The sequence below is a fragment of the Orycteropus afer genome, unplaced genomic scaffold (assembly GCF_000298275.1).
Source record: "Orycteropus afer afer isolate SDZICR_OR568_19922 unplaced genomic scaffold, OryAfe1.0 scaffold00627, whole genome shotgun sequence".
Taxonomy (NCBI): Eukaryota; Metazoa; Chordata; class Mammalia; order Tubulidentata; family Orycteropodidae; genus Orycteropus; species Orycteropus afer.
In genome coordinates this window covers 1,118,694-1,127,455 of record NW_006922214.1, presented here as the reverse complement: position 1 = coordinate 1,127,455, position 8,762 = coordinate 1,118,694, and the positions used below count along the sequence as shown (strand labels likewise).

Sequence of the window (8,762 nt, the reverse complement as noted above, 5' to 3'; positions counted from 1 at the left end):
TTCATATCTAAGACTATAGATCTCTAATTTCCTTTTTTTTTTTTTTTTCCTGGCACTTCCTTCCAAGGAGTGGCTGGTGGGTTTGTGGGTTTGATCCGCCGGCCTTCTGGTTAATAATAGTCAAATGTCTTAGGCACTACGCCACCAGAGCTCCCAAATCCAAGGGAGCAGACAGGAAATTAGATTTCTATTTTCTTATTAGCTTATAGTAAGGAGACATTTTTGGGGAGATGAACAGCTCTAGAAAAATAGACTATTAAAAAGTCCATTGTTTAGTTTTTGATTAGTGCACAGCAAAGAAAAATTTACATTCCAGTATTGATAAAAATAATTAAAATTGAGTGTCATGGCAAGATTTTGTTGGAAAGAACACACATTTTCATTTGATGGCATTGACTTGTATTAGTATTTCCTGCATCACTGTCATACTTCCACTGTACAGCTGTGTTTCTCTGTGCCAGGCAATTTACATTAAAGGTCACATATATACTTCATATCATTTGGTTACCATGACCTCTGTTGTTGAGCTCATGGCTTGGGGATTATGGAGGGAAAGGAAAGGTGAATTTTCAACCTGCAGAGCCATTTTTCATTGGTGGTTGCTGTTAGCTGCGTACCTCACTCACAGCAGAAGGAAAAGCTGCCCAGTCCTACGCCATCCCCATGATTGGTTTGGGATCAGATCATTTTTCATCCTATTCCTACTTAGTCTAGAAACTCCCATGAAACCTGCTCAGCATTATAGCAACAATGAGGGGCATTGGCCAGGAATGGAACCTGGTTCTCTTGCACGGAAAGAGAGAATTCTACCACTGAGCCAGTACTGCCGCATTTCCTTTCCATTGTTAACCTCTGGAAATTCAATGTTCTGAAAATCCTAACTAATCTCTGAGCCCCTCAGGGAGTTGGATCCCTATAGTTATCTTCATCCGGCTGCCCTATTTCCAAAGGCCTGAGGTTGAGCCATGTGCATTAATACATCACTTATAGTTCACAACAAGGCAACTTTAAAAAGTACTATTATCTTCATTTTACAAATGCAGAGCCTGAAGATCATAGGATAAAAAACATTTCCAGGGTAAAGTAACTAATTTGGCAAAGTAGGCATATGAGCCCAGGCCTGCCAGACTGAAAATTTCACGTTACTAAATAATTCTATACAACTTCTAAAAGCTACTCACTAAAAAAGGATATGTCTCCTTTAAATGTGTCTGATAACTTGCTAGATAAATTTGTCTGCTTGTTTCTTTTTTGAGGATAGAGTAGAGTTTAAATGATTTAACTGATTCACATAATAAGGTAGTCTCACTGACACTGAGGAGTAATATCAAATGAGAGGAACGGTGTCCACATCTACCTAATGTTAGGTATCTAGGTGAAAGGAAGTGAGAACAAGTTTTTTTTTTTTTCTTTCATTTTTTTCATGAAAACAGAAAATCAAAGGATAGCGTGTGAACATTAAAACTGATCAGGTATCATATTTTGATTTTTTGAAATTTGTCTGGGAACATACCTTTACAAATGTAGAAACACACTTGAAATACTTGGAAAGAAATATATTTTTTCAATAAATTGTTCATATTATTAATAGTATTAGTATGTAAATTTACTGAAATTGCTAGCAAAATGACTATAACTAACTGACATAGCCTATAACTCTCCCTTTATGTAATTGTTGACTTTTTATATTTCAGAGAACGAACAGTTGAACCATTTGACATGAATAAGGTAAATGAGAGTGTCCCATGGGAGTTCATCTTTTCCATTTCTCAGATCAATCACTCTTTATGGTGTTCTTGGTTTCCTGTATCTTGACAATCTTTGACAATTTAGCAATAATTCTTATGGACCTCAAACTCCATACCCCCTTGTATTTCTTTCTGACCAATCTGTCTCCCCTGGACCTTTGCTACACCACCAGTATAGTTGCACAAATGCTGGTAAACATAGGCAAGACCAGGAAGGTAATTAGTTATGGTGGCTGTGTGGTCCAACTTCTCATTTCTCTGGCCTTGGGTGGCACTGAATGTCTTCTCCTGGCCATCATGTCCTTTGATAGGTTTGTAGCTATTTGTCAGCCTCTCCATTACTCAGTCCTCATGCACCAAAGGCTCTGCCTCTAGTTGGCAGCTGCATGCTGGATTAGTGGCTTTAGCAACTGAGTATTGTAGTCCACCATGACCCTTCACATGCCATTGTGTGGCCACAACAAAGTTTATCATTTCTTCTGTGAAGTCTCTGCTCTGCTTAAGTTGTCTTGTGTTGACCCAACTGCAAATGAGGCTGAACTATTCTTTGTCAGTGTAATATACCTTCTAATACCCATAACATTCATCCTTATATTATATGCTTTCTTTCATTGCCCCAGCAGTGTTGAGAATACAATAAGCTGAAGGTCAGCGAAAGGCTTTTGGGACATGTGGCTCCACCCTAATTGTCATTTTTTATGGCACTGCTATCTATATGTATCTGCAACCACCATCCCTTACCTCCAAGGACCAGATAAAGAGTCCCTTTTCTATGGAGTCATCACACCCATGATGAACCCCCTTATATACACCCTTAGAAACAAAGATGTAAAGGGAACTTTTAAGAGTTTAGTTGCAAGGGTCTTCTTGATCAAGAAATAAGAAATATGATAGGCCTTGCTAAAGGCTTGAAACTTACTTAGCTAAATAATTCAATTCTCTCCTAGTTGCTCTATTTTTGCTACACTTAGAAATCTTACGGTGATTATTCTTAAAAGAAGTTTCACTGACAATTTGATTTTTTTTTCACTGCCTACTATATTCATTGCTAACTACTTACAACTTGTCTCCTAAGATTTTCAGAATAGTATAACCTTGAAAGCTTTCAGTTCTCAGCTCTGCACCACTGGTTTGTGTACTTGGGGAAGAGTAGACATCTTTGAGACTAGACTATGCACTAGGAACTCTTCCTCTGGAAACATAACATTTTGGAACACATATTAAAAAACAGTCACAAAGACAAACAAACGTGCAAAACTTTTTCTGCCAATTACGGGAGGCCTAGTAGAATTCCAGAAAACTATCCATAGCTCACTCTTGTGAATAAATGGAAGGTCAGTAGCCCAACTTAAATTTTTAGCACCATTCACACATCAACACAGTAATAAAATCCACAGTAAGTTTTCTTGAACAATTTTATCTAAGATCTTTCATTCCGTTTTCATGATTTCTCCTAACATAAATTGAAGTGTTCTTTTGTTTCACTCTATTAATACAGTTGTAGCTTTGTCTAAAGACTTAATCAAATATTGTTCTTTGAAAAACCTTTCATGATTCCTCTACTGTCTATCTTCTTTAATATCTAAAGCACTTGATAGACTAAAACATATAATGATGACCAGTTTTAAATGCACTTTTTTTGTTCAAGACGAAAGGTTAATTAAAACCATGTTCATTCTCTTGAGGTAGGAAGCTTAAAGGGTAGTTACAGTAGTTCCATTATACCAGAAGACTGGCAGTTCAAACCCACCAGCCACTCCTCGAAAGGAAGATTGGGCAATCTACTTCCATAGTTATACCACCTTGGAAACCCAAGGAGTGGTCACTATGAGTCAGTTCCCACTCAAGGCACATAACAACAACATGTTGTTACAGACCCTGGAGGGTAAAATAGCCTAAGAAAACAGCCATCTTGACCAAGCTTTAACATTTCTCTGTACCCTCCTTCCAGGCCTTCAGGCCTCCCCATCTTAGTGTACCCACTCCCACAATCTTCCTTATCTTTCCTTGGAGACCTATATGTGCCCACTCCCACATTCCCCTCTGCTTATAGAGTAAATCATTCTGGGCTTGTGTAAGAGGTATACAAAACAATTCCTCCTAACCAGGCCCCCCCCCCTTTTTTTAATCAATTACCAGAAGAATGACAGACAGGCCTCAAGGCAAAGACCACTCATCCTGAAGACAAGAACAAAGCATTGTCAGCATTCCTCAATCACCCTACCCCAATTCCCTTTTATAATCCTAAAATTTTCTCAGCTCTGGAAGGCAGTCTTTGGCTGACATGGTCCTCCTGTCTACTTGGGTGCCTGTACTCAATAAAACACTCTGGCTTTTCACCTCATCCTGTTATGTAGTAATAGGTTCTCCTTGCAGCAAGTAAGGAGCTCTGGTGGCATAATGCCTAAGGCATTTGACTGCTAACCAGAAGACTGCAGTTCAAACCCACCAGCTGATCTGTGGAAGGAAGATGGGGTGGTCTACTTCTTTAAAAATCTACCACCTCAGAAACCCACTGAGGGTTGCTATGAGTTGGAATAGACTCAATGGCAGTGAGTTGGGTTGGTTTTGGTTTTGCAGCAAGTAGCTGAGAACTGTACTTGGCTGGTTGCAATGTCACCTTCAGAGCTCCTCAAACTGCTGAGGACAATACTCACACAGTGCATGTCTCTTATTTGGTGTGGTACATCATACAGTCATTAATTTAACTACTTCTTTGCTACCTTCCTTTTCCAATGTACTTTCTTCTACAAAATATATCACATAAACAGCAAATACCACCAATTACAAAGAAATACAATAATCATGTTTTTCCTTTAAACACTACATAACATCATACATTCTAACACAACACGGTGGATCTTAAAACTTAACACACATAAAAATCACCTGAGGGGCTTTGTAAATTTAGGTTGTGCACCCCAGGGTTTCTTATTTAGTGGGTATGGGGTATGATCTGAGAATTTGGTTTTCTAACCAATTAGCTGGTACTGCTGATGCTTCTAATCCAGGGAACCACACCATAAGAACCACTGTGGTGACAATGAAATTACATAAAGGTTTTTGCTGAATTCTGTTCTTTATTTCTATCAATGAGAATTATAATTACAAAGGGAAATTGAAAGCAAACAAAAGAAGAATATATTGAAATATAAAGGGATTTTTCCCTAATGGAAATGCATTCATAATCTTAAAAATCAAAAAAATAATATACCACTTAGTGCAGTAACTCATGGTGTCAAGCCCCACCATGGGCCTCCTCTCCAATCACCCAAAAATAATCCTTCAAAACCTCACTGCCGTCTTGTCGATTTCAACTCATAGTGACCTCCACTGGGCTTCAAAGGCTAGAAATCTTTTCAGAACCAGACCACCTCCTCTTTCTTCCACAGAGCAACTGGTGGGTTTGAACCACCAACCTTTTGGTTAACAGCCTCCATAATGTCTGGGTCTGCCTCATCTGGAAAGACTCAAATGGCCAGAGACTAGAATTACATGGAGGCCTTTTCACTTGCATGTCTGGACTGATGGCTTTGCCCAGCTGGCGATCTTAACCAGGGTACCTGATAATGGACTTTCCATGTGATCTGGGCTTCCTTGGAACACAGTGGCCTCAGAGGACTCAAACTTCCTAAGGAGGTGGATCAGAACTCCAAAAATGAGTTCTAACCAACAAGGTAAAAGCTGTATGTCATGGACTTCAATTAGTGTCAATTCTGTCATAGTCTACTGACTAAAGCACTCACAGATCCCTCTCAGATTCAAAGGAAGGAGATAGAAATCCATCTTTGCAATATTAACCCTTCTCACTTGCAACCAATATGGAGCTGCATTGGTTTGGATAATGAAGAGGCCAGAGTCTCTGAAGATCTTCAACACACAATGACAGATATTTGTCCCAGACTTTCTTTCATCTTCAACCTCTTCACTTTTCTTTACTTTAATCCACCTTCTTGGCAACAAGCAGGAATTTAAGTAGGCAATCTTGGCTGAAGAGAAAAATAGGCATTAAGATAGGCTCAGACTTATCCTCCCCCTTTCATAGATGCTGACATGGCCAACCAAAGCACAGTAGCTAGGGCTTTTTCAGGGAGATCCAGAAAAAGAAGTGTATTTCCTAATATAGTATCTTTTTAAAAAAACATCTTTAAATCTGTATTATATTTATTTTTAATATAATTTCCTTCAATGTAAGTTCACATAACTGAATTCTCTTTTTTAAATTGTGCTTTGAATGGAAGTTTACTGAGCAAATTAGTTTCCCATTCGATAGTCTGTACATATCCTGTTCCATGATATTGATTATATTCCTCACAATGGGTCAGCCCTCTCCCCATTTCTGCCTTTTGTTTCAAGTTTCCTTTTGTCCAGATTTCTACCCCTTTTCTGCCTTCTTCTCTTTGCTTTTATGCAAATGTTGTGCTATTGATCTTGTATAATTGATTAATCTAAGGAACATATTGCTCTGGGTGTTACTGTCTATTTTATGGGCTTGTCTATTGTTTGGCTGAAAGGTGGTGTCTGGGAATAGCTTGAGTTCCAAGTCAGAAGAGTGTGGTAGGGTCACAGTCTTAGGGTTTCCTCCAGTTTCTGTCAGATCAGTGCATCTGGTCTTCCTTGTGAATTTGATTTATCATTTTATATTTTTCTTCCATTCTATCTGGAACCCTATTTTGTGATCCCAGTCTGAACAGTTGGTAGTGGTAGCTGGGCAACATGTAGTTCTTCTGGTCTTGGCATCATGTATGCTGTGGTTCATGGTCTATTAGTCTTTTGGACTAATTTCTTCCTTGGGTCTTTGGTTTTATTCACTCTCCTTTGCTCCAGATGGGATGAGACCAACAGTTGTCTGTTAGATTGCTGCTCATGCTTTTTAAAACTCCAGACACAACTTACCAAAGTAGGATGCAGAACATTGTCTTTATTAACTATGATATGCTAACTGACACAGATGTCCCCTGAGTCGGTGGTGCTTCTAGGAACTTCTTCACATGAGGTGTTTGATTATGTCTAAAAAGTTTCCATGACTACACCCCTTGGATGCCCTATTGCCTATATTAATAAATATGCAACAGCTACTATTATGTATGCAGAAAATCCACAACCAAACCTATATCTGCATGTATGTGGGTGTGCATTGCTATCTACCTCTGTATCTATTCATAAATTTGTTACTATTATTTGTTAATATTTGTTAATATTTTTGTGGCAGGATTATTTATATTAATTACCATAAACCAAAACCAAACTCACTTCCATCAAGTCGGATCCGACTCATAGTGATTCCTCCTTGAGTTTTCAAGTTGGTATCTTTACAAAAGTAGATTTCCCAATCTTCCTTCTGAGGAATGGCCAGTGTGTTTGAACAGCCAGCCTTCTGGTTTGCAGTCAAATGCCTTAGGCACTATGCCACCAGAGCTCCCCTATGCCATCATAGTGGCCCTTTATTCTTACATTCCTCTCAGTGTCTTCCTTCTCTTTGGTCATGTTGTGTTGACTTCCTCCATACTTTCTCTTCATGAATATTAACACATGTGTTGTGTTGACTTCCTCCATTCCTTTTCTTTCACCAGTATTAATACATCTTTTATCTAGTCAGTACTTTTCCCTTTCTTCATATCCCATCCTCAGTAACCACTAAAGAATTTATTTCCATTCTATGTGCAAACTTTTTCTAGTTTTTATTTATAATAGTGGCCTTATGCAATAATTGTCCTTTTGTGGTTGACTTATTTTACTCAGCATAATGTCCTCAAATTCATCAATGTTGTGAGATGTTTCATGGATATGTCATCATTCTTTATTGTAGTGTAGTATTCCATTATGTGCATGTACCACAGTTTGCTTATCCACTCATCTGTTGTTGGGCACTTAGACTGTTTCCATCCTTTTGCTGCTGAGAATGATAGTGCAATGAACATGGGTATACATATTCTAATGATGTCACATCTTATTTCTTTAAGGTATGTATCTAGGAAAGGATATTTCTATTTCTAACTTTTTAATGAAGTGCTATACCATTTTCCACAGTGGTTGTACCATTTTTCATTCCCAACAACATTGTATGAGAGATCTAAATGCCCCACAACCTTGCCAGCATTTGTTATTTTCTGCTTTTCTGGTGAGTGGCATTATCATCAGTGTGAGATAGCATTTCAATTGAGCTTTGATTTGCATCACTCTAGTCATTAATGAACAAATCTGTCCTGGTAGAGGTGAAACTAGAATGCTCCTCAGATGTGACAATAGCAAGACTTTCTCTTACCTACTTTGATCATGTTGTCAGAAGGCTTCCCTGGAGAAGGATGTCATGCTTGGTAAAGTAGAGGGTCAGTGCAAAAGGGGAAGATCCTCAATGAGATGAATTAACACAGCAGCTAAAATGAAGGGCTCAAGCATAGCAAGGATGATGGGCAGGATGGGCAATGTTTTGTTCTGTTCCACATAGGGTCATTATGAGTTGGAGCCAATTCTACGACACCCAACAACACAGTGGTTAATGATTATGAGCACTTCTTTATGTGTTAGTCACTTGAGTGTCTTCTTTGGTGAAGTTACCATTCATAACCTTTGCCCATTTTTTAATGGGATTGTTTTCCTGTTTGATGAAGTGTTCTGTACATTTTAGAGTTTAGTTTCTTGTCTACTATGTCATAGTCAAAAATTTTCTCCCAGCCTGTATGTCCTCGTTTTACTCTCTATGGAGAAATCTTTAGATGAGAGTATGTGTTTAATTTTTAGGAGGTGCCATTTATCTAGTTGATCACCTGCCTTTTGTGCATTTTTAGCTGTGGTTGGTAAAGTATGTATACCATAGATTATGGCCTCTAGCATTGTCCTTATCTTCTTCTATGAGTTTTATTATTTTAGGTTTTGTATTTAAGTCTAATACATTTTGAGTTAGTTTATATATATGATGTGAGAAGTGGGTGCTGTTCCATTTTTCAACAGGTAGATATACAATTTTGCTGGTATCTTTGTTACAGATACTGTTTCTTCCCCCATTTAATGGAT

At 38.3% G+C, this 8,762-nt stretch overlaps 1 pseudogene; it reads left to right on the top strand.

The window, feature by feature from the left end:
- Positions 1 to 1,719: 1,719 nt before the first annotated feature.
- LOC103210601 lies at positions 1,720 to 2,671 on the top strand (annotated as a pseudogene).
- Positions 2,672 to 8,762: the final 6,091 nt, after the last annotated feature.